General features: G+C 39.5%; 1 long non-coding RNA gene across 1 annotated transcript in view; it reads right to left on the bottom strand.

The window, feature by feature from the left end:
• Positions 1 to 23,290, bottom strand: part of LOC136872428 (uncharacterized) — a 103,837-nt gene that overhangs the window by 26,191 nt on the left and 54,356 nt on the right. Inside the window, exon 3 of the long non-coding RNA XR_011018069.1 lies at positions 18,063 to 18,134. This is a non-coding gene — a long non-coding RNA (uncharacterized lncRNA). The remainder of the gene's footprint in view (positions 1 to 18,062; positions 18,135 to 23,290) is intronic.

Genomic DNA, 23,290 nt, shown 5'->3' with positions numbered 1-23,290 from the left:
GTGTATGTGTGCGTCATCGTAGATGGAACCTAAGAGAAAATAAGAGAGAGAGCGTGAACCGTCTGTAAGTGTGTGACCGTGAACGTGTGTAAGTTGTAAGCTTGGCTATCGTCTGTGTGTGTGTAAATCTGTAATTGTAGTGCTTAGTTAATAAATCTTAGAAATAGGATGCTACCAGGTTTTGTACGCATTCATTTACTTAGTTACCCCGCCAACAGGTTACAATATAATCCTACCCCAGATATGATTAGCTGTGATCAGTGATTTTCACCTTGTGTTATAACTTTTCCTCTGCCGATACACTCCTGCTTCCACTGGTGATTTCTGAGTAAGGACTTATGCAATACACATTCTGTAGTACTATATTTGAGCCAAACACGATCACCAAGTGTGGAGAAGTTTTAGTGTATATATTCTGTGTGCTTTTGTATACAAACCCAAGAGATTTTACTGGGCAAAATATTAGGAGCCCATAAACATCTAGAAGAAGAAGAAGAACCAAAGAGATCTTTCAACAATGAGAGAGCTTATTTCAACTTTGTCACGTTATCAGCTCTCAGTATTTCAACGACTTGCCTACAAATAAATAGCCGACTGATCTATTGTTAAAATGCAAATTTTTGCAATATTCTACTTTCAGTCTAGTCATTCGAGGTGGTTCAGTAGAATAGAATTTTTTGTCACATACCTGAGCCTAGAAGAGAGAGAGAGAGAGAGAGAGAGAGAGATTGAAATGCATTAATTTCTGCTTCCCCCATTTGGAGGCTGCCAAAAAGACAAAGCTTACATAAAAAGTGGAAGAGCATGAAATCATTAATAACTGGCTGCCTATCACTATTTGCTCAATTATTAGAAGGGCTGGATTATCTGATGGTTTTCCTCTTTCTGTTGGTGTCTTCTTTTTTTGCAGTTGGCTTTACACAGCACCAATACAGACAGGTCTTATGGCGACGATGGGGTAAGAAAGGGACAGGAGTGGGAAGGAAGCGGCCATGGTCTTAATTAAGGTACAACCCCAGCATTTGGTTGGTGTGAAAATGGGAAACCACGGAAAACCATCTTCAGGGATGCGACAGTGAGGTTCAAACCCACTATCTCCTAAATGCAAGCTCACAGCTGTGTGCCCTTAACCGCACAGCCAACTCGCTCCGTCTCTGTTGCTGTCCATCAGGGATCTGTACCTCTCACCTCTCCTCTTCATTACCGTCATGGATACTGTTACAAGAGATCTACAGAAATCTGTACCTTGGACGACAACCTGCTTTTCGGCCTCTGAGGATAAGACTGATCTACAACTACAAGTCCAGACATAGACCAACCAACTTGCAGAATTTGGACTATGGTTCAACATTAAGAAAACTGAATATTTGACAAGAGACCTAAATGATCTCAATACGATTCAAATAAATGGCATTGCCCTTCCAAGGAGAATGTCATTTAAATACCGCATCTTGGCCTGACAATTACTGCAGATGGAACCCTCATTATCATCATCATCATCATCATCATCATCATGAATTCCTTCCAGCAAGCCACGTAGGATGTTTAAGAATGATGTGCCTCTATTTATTATGGTCCTGGTATGCTTCTTTTCTCTCTAGGGGATCCCATGTTCCTCCTCTCTTCTCTAGGTCTTCTCTTATTAGATCTAACCAACTTTTTCTAGGGCGTCCAATTGGTCTTTGTCCCGGAAGGATCTTTTCAAAATACTTCCTTGGTGCTTGAGTCACCTGCATCCGCTTAACTTGTTCTAGCCACTTCAGCCTTGCAACCCTCAGCCTTCTATAGTCAGGTTTCTATAGTCTTCTATAGTAGTACAAGATCATTTTTAATTCTGTCCTTCCTTGTTTTCTGCACAGCTGATCTAAGAAACTTCCTTTCAACAGCTTGCAGTTAACTTACTTCTCTTTTATGTATGACGCAACTCGCCGGACTATACGACATGATGGGCAGGAGATACGTCTTAAACAGGGTCTGTTCAGCCCTCTGAAGAACTCCCTTGTCCCATACTAGTTCCGTACTTGGTGGAAGAAGTTGGATCATTTTTGCACCCTATTCAACACCATGTTCTGGGCACTTCCGTCATTTGATATTGTACTCCCCAGATATTTAAAGGTATTCACACATTCAATCTTATCTCCCTCAAGGGTAAGGTTACAAGGTGTATCTGTCCTGCAATCAGTCAGTCAATCAATCAATCAATCAATCAATCAATCAATCAATCAATCAATCAATCAATCAATCAATCAATCAATCAATCAATCAATCAATACTGATCTACATGTAGGGCAGTCGCCCAGGTGGCAGATTCCCTACCTGTTGTTTTCCTAGCCTTTTCTTAAATGATTTCAAAGAAATTGGAAATTTATTGAACATTTCCCTTGGCAAGTTATTTCAATCCCTGACTCCCCATCCTATAAATGAATATTTGCCCCAATTTATCCTCTTGAATTCCAGCTTTATCTTCATACTGTGACCTTTCCTATTTAAGACACCACTACCGGGCGAGTTGGCCGTGCGCATAGAGGCGCACGGCTGTGAGCTTGCATCTGGGAGATAGTAGGTTCGAATCCCACTATCAGCACCCCTGAAGATGGTTTTCCGTGGTTTCCCATTTTCACACCAGGCAAATGCTGGGGCTGTACTTTAATTAAGGCCACGGCCGCTTCCTTCCAACTCCTAGGCCTTTCCTATCCCATCGTCGCCATAAAACTTATCTGTGTTGGTGCGACGTAGAGCCCCTAGCAAAAAAAAAAAATAAGACACCACTCAAACTTATTCGTCTACTGATGTCATACCACGCCATCTCTCCACTGACAGCTTGGAACATACCACTTAGTCGAGCAGCAGCTCATCTCCTTTCTCCCAAGTCTTCCCAGCCCAAACTTTGCAACATTTTTGTAACACTACTCTTTTATTGGAAATCACCCAGAACAAATTGAGCTGCTTTTCTTTGGATTTTTCCAGTTCTTGAATCAAGTAATCCTAGTGAGGGTCCTATACAATGGAGTGGTGGTGGTGATTATTGTTTTAAGAGGAAGTACAACTAGGCAACCATCCTCTATATAACACTAATCAGAGGGAAAAAGTGGAAGGGACCCGACACTTCAAAAAATGAAGATATCGGCCAAAGGAAAACAAGGGCCACGAAGGGCGTGAAATGAAAGACTCCCTAGCCCTCGCAATCCTAATAGCGTCGGGGTCGGGGGGAAAAAAAAAACAAGAGTTGACCAAGGGAGGTCGGATAGGATAGATGAAAGTGAGGAGCCTGGCAAAGTAAGTGGAAGCAATGCTAGGAATTAGCTAAAGGCCCAGTGGTTGCCAACCCATGCTCCAAAGTTCAGAGTCCCTGGAGCCCCTTTTAGTCACCTCTTACGACAGGCAGGGGATACCATGGGTGTTATTCTACCGCCATCACCCACAGGGGGGCCATACAATGGAACCATACTCTAGTTGGGGTCTTACCAGAGACTTATATGCCCTCTTATTTACATCCTTACTACAACCCCTAAACACCCTCATAACCATGTGCAATCTGTACCCTTTATTTACAATCCCATTTATGTGATTACCCCAATGAAGATCTTTGCTTATATTAACACCTAGATACTTATAATGTTCCCCAAAAAGAACTTTCACCCCATCAACGCAGTAATTAAAACTGAGAGGACTTTTCTTATATATTATTATTAGTATTATTATTATTATTATTATTATTATTATTATTATTATTATTATTATTATTATTATATTTTCCTTTATTTGTAGTGGCGAAGTTAGGACTCATGGTCCTCTCTTACACTTAACCACACTTCATTAACATTGTACATCTGAGAGCAATATTCATAATCTTATCTTAAAACTACCATTACAAACCAGAAACTAAATATGAAACCAAATAACATAAACTCTATAAATATTCTTAGTCATGTCTTAAAACTATCGTTATAAATTAAAAGTTGACTGACACTAAATACCATAAGCACAGTAAACGTACATTCATACACACATTCACTCTACCAGATTCATTCAGCCTGGCGGCACACATCGAGGAGATGCTCACGGCAAGACAACTTGAAGGAATTTAAGGATTTTATGGGTCTAATGTCGTGGAGGAGAGAATTCCATATTCTAGCTCCATTTGCAACAAAGGAACGGTAAATGCTGCTGACCTGCTGAGAGGGATAGCAAGTGTACTGCCAGAGCGTGTGTTATGCTGGTGGAAAGAGGATAGGAAATTGAGTTGTGAAGATAAGTAGTATGGGATATTCTCTTTTAATACTCGAAAGATTAATACTGCCACATGGAGGTTTCTATATTGTTCAAATTTTAGAAGGGAAAGTTGTCGATAATAAGGGGTAACATGAGCATCATAGCGTAAGGAAAAGATAAATCTAATACAAGAGTTCATAGCACGTTGTAATCGGTTTAGTTGTTCTCTCGTGGCATCAATTAGTACTACGTCACAGTAGGAAAATATAGGGAGGATAAGAGTATTTATAAGCCTAATTCTCATGTTTAGTGGCAGCATATTTTGATGATATTTTAGTGGGTGAAGGGACGCATACACTTTTCTACAGATATTTGTAATGTGGTCTCCCCAGTTAAGATTCTCGTTTATAATTACACCAAGATTTCTTACCGAGTTTTCGTACGGAATAATTTTACCAGATAAAGTTAGTGGAGGAATGTTTTTGTTTTTTGCCGCACTGATTTGTTTCGTCTGCCCCAACAATAATAGCTTTAGATTTTGATGGATTAATTAAAATACAGTTTTCATGATCGTATGCACAGATATTATTTAAGTCAGAGTTCATATAACCTATTGCTTGATTGATATCTGAAATTTTGGAATGATAATAGATCTGTAGATCGTCAGCATACAAGTGGTATTTACAGTGTCTTAGCCGTGTCGATATATTGTTAATATAGATAACAAAGAGAAGTGGTCCAAGTACAGAGCCTTGTGGTACTCCTGAAAATTTCATTACCCATTCGGGTGACCTATTCTGAATAATTACGCGTTGTTTTCGTTCCGTAAGATATGAGAGAAAGAATTCTAGAGCTGTCTGTCCAAGGTGAAGCGATTTCAATTTAGCAACCAGTACGTCTATATTTACTGTGTCAAAAGCACTGCTAAAATCAAGAAGTGTAAGTAACGTCACCTGCCTTTCGTCCATAGCGCGTCTCATGTCGTCTGTAACTTTCAGCAGGGCAGTGGCCGTACTGTGTCCCTTTTTGAAACCCGATTGTAAAGGGTCAAGTAGTTTGTATTTATTTAAATAGTCGGTTAATTGCACGTGTACTATGCATTCAAGAGGCTTGGAGAGAGATGAAAGTATACAAACAGGTCGATAATCTGTTATAAGTACAGGTGAGGAAGTTTTGGGAACTTATAATGGCATTTTTCCACTTTTTTTTTTTTTTTTTTTGCTTTACGTCGCACCGACACAGATAGGTCTTATGGCGACGATGAGACAGGGAAGGGCTAGGATTGGGAAGGAAGCGGCCGTGGCCTTAATTAAGGTACAGCCCCAGCATTTGCCTGATGTGAAAATGGGAAACCACGGAAAACCATTTTCAGGGCTGCCGACAGTGGGGTTCGAACCTACTATCTCCCGAATACTGGATACTGGCCGCACTTAAGCGACTGCAGCTATCGAGCTTGGTATTCCACATTTTTGGAAAGAGGCCACTTGTGAGGCACGTGTTGTATATATGAGTAATGGCAGGAAGAATAATGTCAATGATGTGTTGTATTATGAGTATGGGTATTTCATCAGGTCCTACAGCAGATGATGTGATTGATAATACCTCGCGTTTCACATCAATCTCTGTGACTTCGCGAAATTCAAAGAATGGCCTATTTGGTGGTGGCTGGTTCAGAAGAGATTTTATAGTCTGTGATATTGTGTGTATTTCCGGTTTAATTTTTACTTCAGAAAAATGAGCATTCAACCTCTCCAGAGAGATGTCTGGATTACATGGCTGGGGCAAAGCTTTCCCAATTCCAATGGAACGAAGTTGTTTCCAAGTGTTTGACACATTTAAATTTCCAGCCAGGTGATTGTAAAAAGAAAATTTCTTATTTCGAATTATTACTTTAATTCTATTCCGAAGTGTCCGATACTGTTCAAGAGCTCTGGATGAGTGTGTGCGTCTGTAGAGCCGGTGTAACGCGTCACGGTGAGACATCATTTGTTTAATGTCATCGGTCAGCCATGGAGAAGGAGGTCGGGAGACTTTGGCCTTACGCTTAGGTGCATGTTTATCAAAGAGACCAAGTATAAGTGAACTTAAAGTTTCAACATTCTTATCGATACCGTTTATATTTTTTACGTCATCCCAAGGACTATTCAAGGCGTCAACTCTCAGATGATCTAAGTTTATATGTTTAATGTCCCTGAATGTGATGTATCTGGACTTATACTTCGGTACTTTGAGCGAGTAAGATAAGTATATTAAGTCATGTGACGATATGCTAGGGGTAGGAATTTGTCCATGTGATACTATTTTCTGTGGGTTATTAGTGACCATTAAGTCAATTAGTGTATGTGAAGATGAGGTATGATTTGTCGGTTTTAGTGGAAGTACTGTCATGTCACACGTCTGGAAAATACTTAAGAGTTGCTTTGTATCTCCAGCCTGTTCCAGTAAATTAGTATTGAAGTCTCCAAATATTAAAATATGTTCATAAGCAGGTGATAGTCTCTGCAGGATGTCTTCAATGTCTTAGAGGTGACCTACCCGTGGTGGCCGATAAAAAACTCCTATTAGGGCTTTAACTGTTGTCACAGTTATCTCGGCAAAAATGAACTCCGGTCTCGGGTCAGCACAGTGGTCAGATGTGCATACGATTTTACATTTAATATCGTCTCTACAGTACAAGGCTACACCTCCACCTCTTTTATCTATTCGGTCATGCCTGTAAACATTATAGCCCGTTATGTGTACCATACTACTAGGGATAGTTACGCGTAACCAGCTCTCACTGATACAAGCTACGTGTACATTACTGTTTTCAAGGAGAGCTGTTAGCTCCTCATGGTGAGCAGGTAGGGATTGAGAATTTAAATGAATGCAGTTCAATGAACGTGCGTTGGCTTGAAATACTTTCACTAATGAGCCTTGGCAGCGGGGTGTCTCCGTTCTCGGATAGGAGAGGTTAGGGGTAGCGGGACAGTCAGGTCCACAGCTGGTAGTGGTTATAACAGTACTCATCACACAAAGCAGAATACCAAGAAGAATACATGCTTCTTACCTGCGTATTTCCTCTGATATCGCGCCGGCTTTTCATGCACTCAATTACATTCACACTCAATAATAAAACACTATAATACAAACTTAAATTAATCCACATTGTCGTTACTTCACACTGTTTCACCCCCTAGCTGCTTGAATAACATTGTTAAGGTCAGCTCGTGTGGTCACTTGAATTTTCTTCCCATCAGAGCTTAGAATAATGATACGTCCATCCTTAGTCCATACAGATTTCTGACCGAAGTGGTCACGCGCGGCATTTAGTATGTCCTTTCTCGTTGCTGTTAGCGATTCTGTTATCAGCATACCCGATCCCTTCAGCGATTTCTTTGCACGCCCGATACGGTCACGTTCGTGATATCGCGTGAACTTAATTATGATGGGCCTCTTCCCTCCCGTCACTACCTCAGCTGTTGTTCTCCTTGGTTTCCCAATCCTGTGACAGCGATCTAAATTGTCCAATGTCAAGTCTATTCCTAGGTGGATTTTCACAACACCGAACACCTTGTCATAGACGTCCTCGTTCGGAGCTTCTGCCACCCCGTGGAGTAATAAGCAGTTTCTCCTGATGTACTGCTCTGCTTCGTCAATTAGGTCGTCCTGTTTGGAGATCTGGTTGTACATCTGGGTAAGTTCGGACTTCACCTCCTTGAGCTCCTCAGTGACAGCAGCTCTGAAAGACTGGAACTCAAGGGCGAGTGTGTCTAGGGAAACATCGCCGGGGTTGGTAGCACTGCTGTTGGCGGCGCACATTGCTTTCTCGAAGCGAGCTTGGATGTCGTTTAGCTTTTCTTCGAATGAAGAAATCCGCTTGTTCAATGACTTTAGAGACATTGTGAATGAACGTATGTGGCCACTGAGTGTTATTTAGTTATGAAACTTGATCTAGTACACACGAATTGCAGTTAAACTTGCTGATTTGCTAGGTGGTTTACGGAGCTCTCTCACATGCACTTCTTCACTGCCGCCATTTTGAGAGTGAGTATTTGCAGTGAGTATTTTGTGACTAATTTTTTCATTTTAAAAAGTTATTTTGGTTTTTTTTTGTTATTTTTATAACATTTCGTCAGTGAAAATGCTAAATTTTATATCCACTTTTCATCAATAGAGCTAAACCAAAAGATATTGACAGCATATTTGCAGTAAAACACTTTTTTTTTTTTTTTTGCATATGTACAAGAAACATGAGCTGTTCTTTTGTTGGACATTGTATTAAAATACTCTGAAAATGACTTCTCACTATCAATTTTACCGACTGGGATCCATAAAGCCTTCAACGATGCTTCCACAAATCTGATTTCATGGAAAGAAGAATGACAATAACATCGACATCTTCACCAGCTCTACATAAACTTCCAACTGGATCCCTAAACACTGTGTATGATTCAAGATATTCTGATGTAAGTTCTCATAGGAAGGCAATTTACTTCATTTGACTAGAGACTTCATCATATTAAATTACATTTCATTATGCTTCTTGAATCCAAGAGTGATTTCACATAGTTTTGTCAATTAGTTCGTGATTTTTCTTAAAGGTAGATAGTTTTGCATTTTGAGCCAAATCTGTAAAATTTTGCAATTTTGGGCTTTGCCAAAAACAAGTGCCACTATCCATAAGACAAAGACCAAAAAATGTGATGTTTTATTAGTCTTCTTCAACATTTCTATGGCTTTTGACAATATTGGACACAACCACCTCAGAAAAGCATTACAGCATTCATATGTGCAAGGGGCTACTGGAGCAACGTGGTAAAGTTATCTTCAGTTCAGCCTGTGGGATGTGGAATTGCTCCTCCGTCAGGAAGTCGAAAATTGAAGGAACCAGATATCCACTTCTGAAGGTGCACATAGCTCTGAGGTTCACTCCGCCTACACCCGAAATGATCCTTTGTCTTCCAACCCCCCAAGGGCCTTCACAGCCGGTACGGAGAAGACTTTTGCTTTGCTAAGTGTATGCCAATTAAACTCTCGTACCTTATAGCCTCACTTAAGGAGAAAAATATCACAAGAATAAAAATCAGTCATACTAAATTACAAATTATCAAATTATAAAAGTCAGGGGCATCATGCAAGATTCGCCGCTCTCCCCAATTCTTTACAACTTTGTGACTGATCACATTCTATAAATAATTCCAATATACAGTTTATACAGGTTATTGAAAACTGTGAATGATTTTACCCAATTATTACTGTGAGGGAAGTTGTTAGCTGAAGAACCTTTCGAACATTCCATGCTGACGTAGGCTCTCTCTCTGTCACGGGGAGGCAGGCTGTGACGACAACCCACTCAACGTCACACGCACAGGTTGCTTGCTGTCCCTGGCTGTCTTCTGTTGCTGGGCCAGCGCGTAGCACGAAGTTTCAAATTTTAATTGCGGGGACTTAGTTTCGTACCGCTGTTCCTGGTACAGTATCACCACGGGAGATGACTCGATATCTTGGTGTTAACTTTGTGTATACAATCACTCAGACTCCAGACACCTTCTGAGACCTTCAGATGAAACTTGATACACTAGCTTCATCAGCGATCCTTCACCCCGACAAGCAATCCTCTATATCTGAATTTCCCCATCCCATGTCTACGCCTTTCAGACAATTCCTACGGAAAAATAAATTCCCATAAGTTCCTTGATAGTGCCGGCAAGAAGATCAAATGTACACTTAAAGAGATCTCACGTCCACCTTACGACACTCCTGATGTCATGAGTAAATAACACTTATGTTAACAACACAGGAAATCTCGATGATGAGAGTATACAATGTCTTCAGAATCTTGGCCTCACACATGAAGTCAATCAAAAAATCTAAGAGACGCCTTTATAGAAACCAGAAAATTAAGCTTAGAAATTCTGAATTTAATATGTGTTGTAATCTTTACCAAAAAGTGTAAAGGAGTGCTTTTAATCAAAGAGTACCTGCCTATAAATAAATGGATTTCTAATCATCACGAGACCACCGCAGACGAAAGTGATCAGATGCTTCTCTTTTCATCGCGACCTACAATTAATGTGAGTTTTCTTTTTCTCAACCACTGTTTCCCCTTTTAGATCCACCTTTTTTGCATCTGTGATGATAAGCCTGGCAGTGGTTTGTGCACTTTTTAAGAGAAGTTCCTCCTACAGCTCACAATATGTAACTGAATCAGCCTTCAACTAAAAGGATCTGAATTTTCAAGAATTTTCAAGAACTCACACAACCACAACACTTGCATAATCCAAACAACATCAGTATGCTTTTAGTATCTAAGTGTTCCAAATGTGTGTTTCGGAAGTGATTTATGTATCCAACTTTACATATTTTAACTTATTTGCATGCTTAGCGTATTTAATTGGCATTTTGACAGATCTGTTAGCAGAATCACCCATTGTCTTTTTAAAGTGTTTTGATGTATCCTTGTTTCAATTTTTCTTTGTATTTTAACTATGGCTGATGATGTCCTAAAGTAGACGAAACATGTCCCATTCTAATAAGTCAATGTTATTCCGAATAAGAAAAAAATATTTATTGTATTGTAAAGGTGGAAATTTTACTAAAAAGTATCACAATGTTTGTTCAAGTGACAATACGGGCTAACAAGGAAATCTGTTTCTTGCAATCATCATGGTTCAACAAGCAGCGAGTGGAGTGGATAGAAAATGGTAGCTAATATGGCAGTGGTTCAAGCAGTACTTAAAAAAATCCAGAGACAATAACCAATGTAGATGCTGCCCTCAATGAGATCAAAACACTTTCCTATGTCTTAAGATATTGCTCATCTGAGGAACAGCAGACATTACCAAATCCGTTCACTGATTGCGACAACGCTTCCTGGTGTTGGGTATACTGTTCACGAGGAACTCCATGCTTTATCCGATGAAAGAAGTACACAGTTTATAGACATCGTTGTGTCCAAAAATGTAGAAGGATCTAAATTTATTATTAACCCAACAACCATATTCAAAACTCACGTCAACCAACTTCGGAACCAGACAAAGAGAAAAAGAGAATGCACAATATGACTGTCACTTATTACCTTGAGATGTTACTTGTGCTACAGTGAATGGCTCCAGGACCATAGCGTGTTGGTCACTCCCCAGCAAGTTGCGATACACCATAAACAAACTCATGCCTATGGCATTCTCTCCTGCTGTTCCTCTAAAAGCCCAATGGTGATGGGATAAGAATGACGGAAGCAGGTTTGGGTAAACTGGAAGCTTCTAGTCTGGGCCTGCATGTTGGCGGCAGGTGTGTGATGGTCACCTTCCTGAGAACCTGGACTATTCAGAGATCTGGTCCTGCATATGTGATTGGGCAGGCCTATTTAGGACCACCGCTGCCACCCTGAATAGGGAAGGCCCTAGAAAATGTGGGCTAAACATCGGTACTCACTTTCGAAACCTGTCTGGGAAACCGCACTCAGAGAGTTACCCCAACTTGCGGTCGAAATCATGAAAGAAAGAAATTTACGTTCATCACTACTGGTGCACGGAACGTAAGAGCATTATTAGACGATGATAACAGACCAGAAAAAAGAACAGCTCTCATCAGCCATGAGCTAAAGACACTCAACATTGATGTCATTGCCCTGAGTGAAACCAGATTCACGGAAGGAGGAAAAATCATTGAGGCTTCATCAGGCTACACCATCTTCTGGAAAGGAAAGGAAGAAAATGAACGTCACATCCATGGTGTGGATTTTGCAGTACAGACCAAATGGGTGAATGATCATTGTCTCGCTCCCAACGCAGTAAATGAAAGACTCATGACTCTCTGCATACTTCTTGCAGAAGGCAGATTCATTAATCTCCTCATATGCCCCCACTCTTAAGCATGACGAGGAATATTGATGACTGCTGGACAGATCATAAACCTCTTATTAGTCGAGTCAGGACTACCATCCATAAAAAGCCACGGACTCACTTCACGAATTCAACAAGGAAGACGTTCAACACCTCTAAGCTTCAACTTCATAGTGTTGCCACAGAATATCAAAACTCTGTTCTACAACAACTAACTCACAATCTAATGAACACAAAGGATGTACAATGTGAATGGATCACACTTCAAAATATCATTACAGTCTGCACAAAAAGTAACTGGCTATAAGGAAAGGAAGAGACAAGACTGGTTTGATAATAACCGTGAAGAAATCTTGAACCTCATAAAGGCTAAATGGGATGCCTATCTATCTGTTTCTCAAGATCCATCCTCCAGAGAGAAGAAAATGCGTTTTCAAGAACTACAACAGAAGTGTCAGTCTGAAATCAGGGAAATAAAGAACAACTGGTGGCAGCAAAAAGCCAAGGAGCTTAAAATTCTCAGATATCAGAGACTTAGGCAACTTTTACGCAGGACTGAAAGAGCTGTATGGTCCTGTCCGCTCATCATCAGGAACTCTGAAAGCTGTTAATAATACCGCCATTCTTACAGACAGCCAGGACATCTTGAAATGATAGAAAGAGCACTTCAGCTCACTCTTGAACTGTAGTTCTGCTGCTGCTGAAGATTTTCTTCAACATTTTCCTCAACATACTCCCCAACCCTGGATGGACACTCCTCCAACCTTCCAAGAATTTATCACAGCTCTCAGCAGAATGAAAACAGGGAAGGCTCCAGGATCAGACAACATTCCTCTTCAACTCATTCAAAGTGGAGGCTCACCTCTCAAAACCAGGCTTTTCTATCTGATTCTTCTAATCTGGGAAACCAAATACTGTATGTTCCTGCTGCCATGAAAAACTCCAGAATAGTTACAATCTTCAGGAAAGGTGATCGCAGTATCAGTGGAAAGTACCGTGGTATATCTCTGCTCTCCATAAATGGAAAATATTTGCTAGAATCTTACTGAATCGACTTCAGGTTGTTTCTGAGAGGTTACTACCTGAATCTAAGTTTGGGTTTCGAGACATGATCTTCTGTGCAAGACAACTCCACGAGAAGTGCAGAAAACAAATGACACCTCTGTTCTTAGTGTTCTATGACCTTGAAAAGTCCTTTGATATGGTTCCTCGAAACGCTATGTGGATAGTTTTGAGGCGCTTTGGATGTCCCGAGCATTTTGTAGGTCTGATCCAACCTCTCCATGATGGCATGGTTGGTTAGGTACTGTATCAGAATGATACCTCAGAAGAATTTCCAATCACAAATGGACTCAAGCAAGGATGTGTACTTGCACCTATACTTTTCGCCTTGTACCTGGCAGCTATGCTTTATGAGACAATGCCTGCAAACAACACAGGTGTGGAAATTAAATATCGGTATGATGTGGGCTTTTCAACCAGGCCAGACTTCGCTCCAAAAGATTAATCTATTCTACCCGGGTCACAGAATAGCAATATGTAGATGACAATGCTTCTCCAGCCCACACACCAGAAGAGCTTCAACAATCTGTCACCTGTTTCAACAGAGCTTATGAACATTTTGGCCTGACTGTCAACATTCAGAAGACCAAAGTGCTGTCTCAGCCTGCTCCTGGACCCCCCACCCCAGATTCTGATATCACCATATCTGGCACAGCTCTGGAAAGGGTGGAGTACTTCTCATATCTTGGGAGTATTCTCTCAACGCACTATACCTCTGAGAAGGATGTGGAAAACAGAATACAGATTGCCCATGTGGTCCCTGGACATCTCTCACATTGTGTATTCCAGAACAAAGATCTAAGTATCTGCACGAAAATACTGGTGTACCAGGCTGTTGTTATTTCTACGTTACTCTACGGGTGTGAAACCTGGACCCTATATTGCCGGGACATCAAGAAACTGGAACGCTTTCATCAACAAAAACTTAGATCCATCATGAACATCAAATGGGGTGATGATATAACTAATATAGCAGTTCTCGAGAAAGCAAAGCTAAATAGTATTGAAGCCACCATCGTTGTTCATCGGCTTAGATGGTCAGGACATATCCATTGTATGAGTGACAGCAGACTCCATCGGCAAATCCTGTATGGTGAACTCAGCACTGACAAGAGGACTCGTGGTGCTCCTCTGAAGCAATATAAAGACCAACTTAAGCAGACCATGAGAAGAGTAGATACAAACCCAAATACTTGACATACTCCCGCATTGGATAACCCTCGCTGGTGTGCTACCATCTCAGCTGCAGTTGCACAGTTTAAACAGGAATGTTGAAGACAGGAAGAAGAAACTCACCAGAGAAAGAAGCTACATCAAACACTGCCCGTCCCCAACCTTCCATCGGATGCAACATGTGTGGCTTTATGTTTTATGCAAGAATGAGTCTGATAAGCCAGCAGTGCCATCTTCATCGTATGGACTACGGATTATAGAACTGCAGGCAAGAAACGAAAACTCTATCGACCGACGATGACGATTACCTTGAGAAGTACAAAAGCAAGAGTATTGAATGTATCAGATTCATGGTCAGCACAAGGGGATCCATAACATATTTCTTTAAAATAACCTTCTGCAAAGGTTCCATATCCCTAACAGTATTATGAAGAAAGAAGCCCTTGCACCCCTAGAAGGATATATTGAATTACTCAGGCACAACCCACACCGACGACGACTTCTTCCATTCTAAGCCACATGAGGCAATACCATGCTAAATGCCTAGCAACCTCTACTACTGGATATAAATGTAAAGTTTTCTGCAGCTTTAGCTATGTTTGTTAAAATGACAGATTTGTGGATGCACTTTTAAACTGCGATATTTCATTCATATTTATCTATATATATAAAAGAACATGTCCTGACTGACTGACTCATTCATTATCGCCAAGCCAAACCTACCAGACATAAAGAAATGAATTTTTGAGGATACATTTATATTACAATGTAGGTGCTCACTAACGGAGGACTTTTGGATATTCCGTCGCTAAGGGGATGAATTTTTAAAATGAGTGTATCTATATCTCAAAACTTTAAAAGTTTACAAATGTAAAAATTGGTATTTACAATCTCCTTTAAAAATAAAGAAACATGTATTTTTTGTTATTGGAAAATCCCACTAGGAGGGGTAAAAAAGGGATTGAATGCCTTTAATGAGGATAATTATAACTCAAAAACTGGTATTTGGAATCTCCTTTAAAAATAAAGAAGAACGTATTTTGTTTTTGGAAAATCCAATTAATGGGGGTTAAACAGGAGTGAAAAATGGGGTGAATTTTTAGAAAGACTATATCTGTTAAGACGTAAAAACTGGTATTTGGAATCTTGTGTAAAAGTAAAGAAACATAGGTGATTTGTTTTTGGAAAATAGACTTAAGGGGAACTAAAAAAGGGGTGAAATTTTAAAATGAGCATGTTGGCAGTATACCTCAAAAACAGAACATGTTACAAAAGTAAAAAATTGTATTTTTTTTCTATATTAAAAATAAAGAAACATGTAATTTTTTGGAAAAACCACTTTGGTAAAAATGACTGAAAATAGGGTTGAATTCTTTTTATTAGGATACTGATATCTCAAGAACTGAAGATGTTACAGATGTGAAATTTGGTATTTGGAACCTCCTTTAAAAATAAAGAAATACATATTTTTTGTTTTTGGAAATCCACTTAGAGGGGGGCAGGAATTGAAAAATTAGTTGAATTATTTGTATGAAGATACTATTACCTCAAAAACGAAAAATGTTGCAGACGTGAAAATTGGTATTTGGAATCTGCTTTAAAAGTAAAGTAACATGTATTCCTTTGATTTCAGAAAATCCAATGAAGGGGGGGGGGGGGGTGAAAAATTAATTGAATTAACTGTATGAGGATTCTTACATCTAATAAAAACTAAAGTTGTTACAGACTTAAAAATTGGTATTTGGATCTCCTTTAAAAACAAATTTTTGGGAGAAAATCATCTTGGGGGTTGGGGGTAAAAAGGAGTTGAATTCTTTTCATGAGGACACATATCTCAAAATCTGAAGATGTTACAGTCATGATAACTGGTATTTAGAAGACCCTTTACTAATAAAGAACAAGTATTTTTTTCAGAAAATTCACTTAAGGGGGAGTATGAAAGGAAGTGAAAAGAAGTGAATTCTTTTTATGGGGATACTTATATCTCAAAACTGAAGGTAACAGACGTGAACATTGGTATTTGGAATCTCCTTTAAACATAAAGAAACATGCCTTCTTTTGGGGGTGGAAATCAACTTAACAGGGGTGGAGTGAAAAATGAGTCGAGACCAATTGATTTTACTGTTATAATGTACTTGATCCTGATCATAACCGATCATTTTTTATCTTTCCTGGGTTTGTTTTCAAGAGCCATCTTTTCCTTTTGAGAACTTAAAGTTAGATTACAGTAGATTCTCCTGGCATATAAATAAAAATTTAAACACATTTAAAATAAACGATAGGAATGATATTGACCGTGCAATTGTTCACCCCTATAATAAGGTCAATAAGAGCACGGAAGTATATCATTCGTATCGCCAGAAATCCTGTGCACTTGCCTACGCGCGACAATGGTGCTGGTCACATTGTCAGCAATAACAATGGCAGCAGATGTAATTTACCACCAAGTAGTGGTCTTGCATATTGCTGCGGGGTCCAGACCTTCAATAATAATAACCTAAATTCAACTAATATCACCCACCCTAATAATAATATTATTCTGGACCGTCATCAAAATGTGCGGACCGCGCTGGAAACGGGTCCTGGCCGGGTAATGACTACGAATACAGTCCGTCCGTGTGTTCAGTACCACCAAGGCACCCAAGAGGACACCACGCCAGATCTCCTCAAGTATTTGATCCATATTAAAAATGGTTATAGGAAAAGATGGCAAAGATTTAGGGACCAACTGACCGGGCAGAATACCTGGAGCTAGACTGGGAAGTACAAAATCGATTGCTGGAAAGAAAGACTGAAAAATGGGAGGAACTTCGCCGTCAGATCGCGAATTTTGGTGGATTATACGTAAAATGTTAAACATTCAATTATAAATTTCAGTATAATACCGTAGCGAAGCATAGCTATCTTGCTAGTATGCTAATATATGCAATCATTGCACTTTGCCCAATGTGGCAGCCCTTGCTTTTAATACATCCCTAGAAATCTTATCAATTCCAGCTGCTTTTCTAGTTTTTAACTTTTACATCTACTGTATTTGTAAATATCTTTGTTATTGTAGGTAAATTCCTAGTATTACTCGCTTCCTCTACCTGGATATTATCCTTACATCCAACTATCTTTACATATGGCAGACTAAATACGACTTTCTCTCCTTCCCAGATTAACTTAGTTACCGTCTGTTGGTCAAAGTTTCCATCATTTGCATGATTTTCCCAGTTATAATTTGGTAAACTGAGGTCATCCGCAATAATGACATACCTTTCTGTATCATTCCTCATATAGCTGACTATTTTATCAAATAATTTTGTGTCAGCATCATTCCTTCCAGGTTTGTACACCACATTAGCATCAAGTAGCCTTTTTGTTTTACAGATGAGCCCTACACCTAGAATTTCATGTTTCTTACCGTTAACTTTCTCATAGCTTACAAATTCTTCTTTCACTAGTATTCACACTCCCGCTCCTATTGAATCTCTCCCGTCTTTACAATAAACACTCCAGTTCTGGGAGAAAACATTTTGCATCCAAAATATCCTGGAAGGTTAAATGAAGATGACTTTGTATTAATGAGCCAATTTTCTACAGATCACCTGCCTTCAAGCTATATCAAGTTATGTTTGTGACATAAATAGTCAACATAATAGCTCTCCATAATTCCTGGCTAGGTACAATCATTTATTACAACCAAGCACTGTTTGAATACAAATAATAGTTTCCTCAACACTGTTACAAGAATCACAGGCCACTAACAGTCAATTTAATCAAATACAATTAACAAGTAGCACTCACCATTATTTTAAAACTTCCAATCTGGAGTTTCCAAGTCCATTCTGTTGGCAAATGTGGGAAGAACAGGCTGACCTACAACCCAAAAAATATCAGTTAGACCTCTCAGATATGATTTTAAAAAGTCTATGTAAGGGTGCTTCACACTATATTGCAGATAAAAGTACAGTCAAAACTGTTTAATGCAACACCACTCTTAACGGCCTACTGGATATAATGGCAACATCTAACGGCTGTCTAAATCCTATAAAAGCATTGCATTTTAAAAACGCTTAGCATGACGCATAGTATAAAACGGCGTATTTTTATCACATTTTTGGAGAAATGCATCAATTATAACATCCAATGTTGATTTTTGTTTGTTACACATTTAGGGATTGCTGGCAACAAGAATGTGAAGCTTATTTTTAAACTCTTGTTTTCAGTAGATAGTATGTTTCAAATCAGTCTGTCCATTAAATAGTCAAGGCAAGCATCACTTTGAAGATGCTGCAAAAGAAAGGGAAATACTGGGTGAGTTGGTCATGCGGTTAGGGGCGCGTAGCTGTGAGCTTGCATCCGGGAGAGAGTGGGTTCCAGCCCCACTGTCGGCAGCCCTGAAGGTGATCTTCCGTGGTTTCCCATTTTCACACCAGGCAAATGCTGGGCTGTACCTTAATTAAGGCCACAGCTGCTTCCTTCCCACTCCTAGGCCATTCCTACTCCAATCGTCACAATAAGACCTATCTGTGTTGGTGCGACGTAAAGCCAATTCTAAAAAAGAGGGAAAGTGATTAATATTGAAGAAAAGTCACAAATAATCTGGCAATTAAAAATGGGGAAACAAACATCAGGGTCACAAAGGAATTGGGTGTACCACACTCAAATGGGTGTATCACACTCAACGATTCCTGCAATTTGGAAGGAGAGAGAGAACATCTCAGTTATTAGCTAAGACTGTGTGCAATATTATTGATCATTTTATTGCTGCTGCTTCTTTCCTCACTTATTATTTTATATTTTGCTGACATATTATTGCTGTACATACAGTGTAAACCTTAAAAGAAAAAATCCTCTCAGTACCTGGTCCACAAATACTGTACAGTATTCACTTGTGATTTATGAGGTCTTAACTTTATTTTGTTAATTAACCATGTATGTGTATTGCCTGAAACCTAGAGTTCTGATATTTTTATCAACAAAAAAAGGAAAGAAAGTGTATGCAACTATCACATATAACAGCCGTTAATTAATGGTCCCTTCAGAATCGTTGCACAGTGCACTCCCGATAATTTGCGTGCGGATAATTCGCTTTGCGGTTAATTCTCGGGTCTCGGAGAGTTATTTTTTAAAGTATTCATTCTTACACCCAATAATCATCATGCTGAATAAAATTATCTCTGCCTAGTTTAAAAGAATTTTAATGCATGCATGGAGACAAAATCATTGATATTTGAGGAGACTGGACTTAGTTTCTCTACAATGTAGCAGTAGGCAGGCATATATGCACACTGCTGCCAGAATGCTGCAAACTTGGAAACATTCAAGCATGTTGCTGTGTGGCACAGCACAGATTACCGTAATCTTAGAAGCAGAGACAATGAAAGAGGAATGCATTTCTCGGAATTTACCCTCCCTTTCTCCACAGCCCAAGGTCGCTGAACTGTAAGCCAAGTGAAGGGTAGGTGCGCTGGCAGCAAGTGTACTGTAGGCTACTGTACTTGCGAAGTGTGAACAGAGTGCGGTAGTCTTTTTGAAGTTTCGAATAAGTCAGTACTGTAGTAAGAGTTTTCAATATGAGTGGTCGAAAAATGAAATATAGAAGGTTAACCATCAGTGAAAAACTGAAAATTATAGAAAGACTGGAGAAAGGCGAGGCGTCATCAAAGTTAGCCTGCGAGTTTGGTGTGGGTGAAACAACAGCAAAGAAGCAAAAGGAAACCCTCATCAAATTTTCTGTTAATTGTGATCGATTATCGTCCCGGAAATCAATGAGAACATCGGACTATGCAGATCTAGACAAAGCCATGATACGGTGGTTTAATCCAAAACAAGTGGAAGGTATTCCTGTGTTCGGCCCAATGTGTGCTGAGCAAGCAAAACATTTTCACGATGCTCTTGGCTTAGAAGGCGATTTTAAAGCATCTTCTGGCTGGCTTATGTGGTTTAAGAAATGCTACGGAATACGAGAAACTGCTATTCATGGAGAGCGTCTCAGCGCAGACACGGGTGCTGCTGAAAAGTTTGCACAGGAATTTCAATCATTCATTGAAAAAGAACAGCTCGACCTTAGACAATTTACAATGCAGACCAAACAGGGTTGTATTGGAAATGTTTACCGTCCTGAACATTAGTGATGCAACAAGAACAGCAAGCCCTAGACCGCAAAACATCCAAGGAACCAATAACCATTATGGTGTGTGCTAACACAACTGGTGATCATAAATTAAAATGATTAGTGATAGGGAAATCCAGAAAACCCCGTTGTTTTAAACGAGAGAATGTACCTTTGCAGTACTACCATCAAAAGGCAGCGTGGATGGACACACAGATATTTAAGGACTGGTTTCACAATCTTTTTGTGGAACAAGTGACGGCCTACTTAATTAAACAATCACTGCCAATCAAAGCAGTGCTCTTGATTGACAATGCGCCTTCCCATCCACACGAAAGTGAACTTAAAGAAGGTGATATTTACGTGAAATACCTTCCCCCCGAATGTAAATTCTATTCTCCAAACTATGAGCCAAGCCGTTATTGCTGCTTTAAAGAAGAACTACAGATCATCTCTGTTAGAGCAATTGGTTGAGGAAGGCAGCGATATTCCAACATTTGGGAAGGACTTCAGTTTGTTGGATGCTCTTCATGCAGTCAATAAGTCATGGGACAAAATTACCGCTACTACACTCGCACGATCATGGAAATCTGTTCTAGGTGAAGAGCAAGCATTTGCTGGCTTCAGTGACGATATTTTGAATGGGCAACAGTCTCGTTAGGATGATATCATTACTGAAGAAGCTGGATAAATGCCAAGATGCAGAAGATACACAAAATGAACCAGAATTAAAATTTCAAAAATTAAACGTTAAAAAACATTAAATTAAATATTAATGCCAATTGTCTACACTGTGCTCATATGCATCTCCCTCATCTTCTGGGTTGTTTTGTGGAAGGTTACTGTTATCAATGAGTTCTTTGTAAAACTTAAGCACTCCCACTGAGTCCCAAAATGTTTAGTCAATAGATGTTTTGCCGCGGGCTATTTTCCTATTACGTGGAAACAGGCAAATATTGTTCCACTTCTCAAATCAGGCAACAAATTTAATGTTTCATCGTACCGACCAATCTCTATTCTCCCCACACTATCCTTTATCTTTGAAAAAATTATGCACCAGCGTCTCCTCGCATTCACTTTGCCGTATATCTCAACCAAGCAGCATGATTTTCTACCAGGTGGCTCTTGTCTAATAAATCTGGCCACTCTGCATAGCTTTGCATCACACGCCATTGCAGCTAAATCACAGCTGGATATCTGCTACGTAGACATTTCAAAAGCTTTTGATTCTGTAGACCGTACTCTGTTGCTCCATAAACTCTCCGAACAATTTAATATACATGGCAGTCTTCTGACCCTTCTTGCTGGCTTCCTACATAACCGTTGGCAGAGAGTGGTAATATCAGGCACTTCATCCTCATGGTTACCAGTCACCTCCGGTGTCCCACAAGGCAGTACTCTTGGCCCCTTGCTGTTTTCTTTGTTTATGGACGATCTGCCGTCCGAACTCAACGAAACAGCGAATACCCTACTCTTTGCTGACGACTGCAAGATATTTATGGAGATCAGGAATCCAGCCGATGCAGCTCTGCTACAGTCCTCACTTAATGCCCTCTCGGACTGGTGCCGTACTTGGAAACTCATCCCCATTCCACAAAAATGCAGCCATATGACCATAACACTATGTAAATCTCCTCTACCGACATCATATTACCTTGATGGTAATGAATTTCATGTTTTTGGTCCGTATTGAACAATATATAAGTAATAATAATAATAATAACTTAAATGTTTCCACCTTTTCAATACAATATATTCACAAAATTACAAAATTATACGGTACTAGTTTCGACCCATCTAGGGGTCATCATCAGCCGTATTGGAGCAAAGATCATTTGTGGCGAAATCCTAAGACAATATTATTTTAAAGAATAACAAGTGAAATGAGATGTTATGGTAATAGTTAATAATACAAGGAATATACATAATCAGAGGTTTTTAACAAAGAATAAAGTATAAATGGGGTGTTGTAAAAATTCAAAAACTACTTAAACAAACTCTTATAAACACTTCATTTTTATTTACCGAACAGGAAAAATCCAAACTCATACATATGAACCCAGGACTCCCCACTGCTAAAGCTCTTCCCAAAATTCACAAAACCGGAATTCCCATCCGGCCAATTATCAACTATAGACCGAGCCCCTTATACACAATATCACAATTCGTCCAATGTTTCTTAAGAAAAAATTATCAATTCTTATCCAAAAAGTCTATTAAAAACACATCTGAGCTAGTAGAAAAACTAAACAAGTTCAATTTGCAACCGGATCACTCCATCCACTCTTTCGATATTGTAAACATGTACCCAAGCATACAAGTATCAAAATTAATTCCGATAATTATAAACAATTTAAACAAAAACAGCCACTTAAGCAAACTAGAGATACAAGACTTTATCACAATATTAAAACTTATCATCGACAATAACTTCTTCACTTTTGACAATGTCATATATCAACAAAATGGTTTGGCAATGGGGTCACCGGCCTCAGGTATCTTAGCAGAAATATACCTGGACTTCCTCGAATACACCAAAATTGACAACGAATTCGAAAACATTCTCTTTTGGGCCAGATATGTCGACGATGTCTTTGTAATCATGAATGAGAAATCAATTAACGCACCCACCACCCTCTTAAGACTCAACAATATTGATCCTCATATCAAATTCACACTAGAATCCGAATCAAATCAAAAAATCAACTTTCTAGATTTAACCATCACTAGAAACTCAGATTCTTTCAGTTATAAAATTTTCAGAAAACCCACTCAAACAGCCTCCACCATTCGCCAAGATTCAGTGCACCCCCAGTCCCACAAACGAGCCACATACAACAGCCTAGTTCACCGAGCCTTCAGCATACCTATGTCCAATAAAGATCTAAAAAACGAACTCAACACAATCCGCGGAATC

Source organism: Anabrus simplex, chromosome 4 (genome assembly GCF_040414725.1).
Source record: "Anabrus simplex isolate iqAnaSimp1 chromosome 4, ASM4041472v1, whole genome shotgun sequence".
NCBI lineage: Eukaryota > Metazoa > Arthropoda > Insecta > Orthoptera > Tettigoniidae > Anabrus > Anabrus simplex.
The sequence above is the reverse complement of the archived record's forward strand: the minus strand, read 5'-3'. Positions and strand labels throughout refer to the sequence as shown.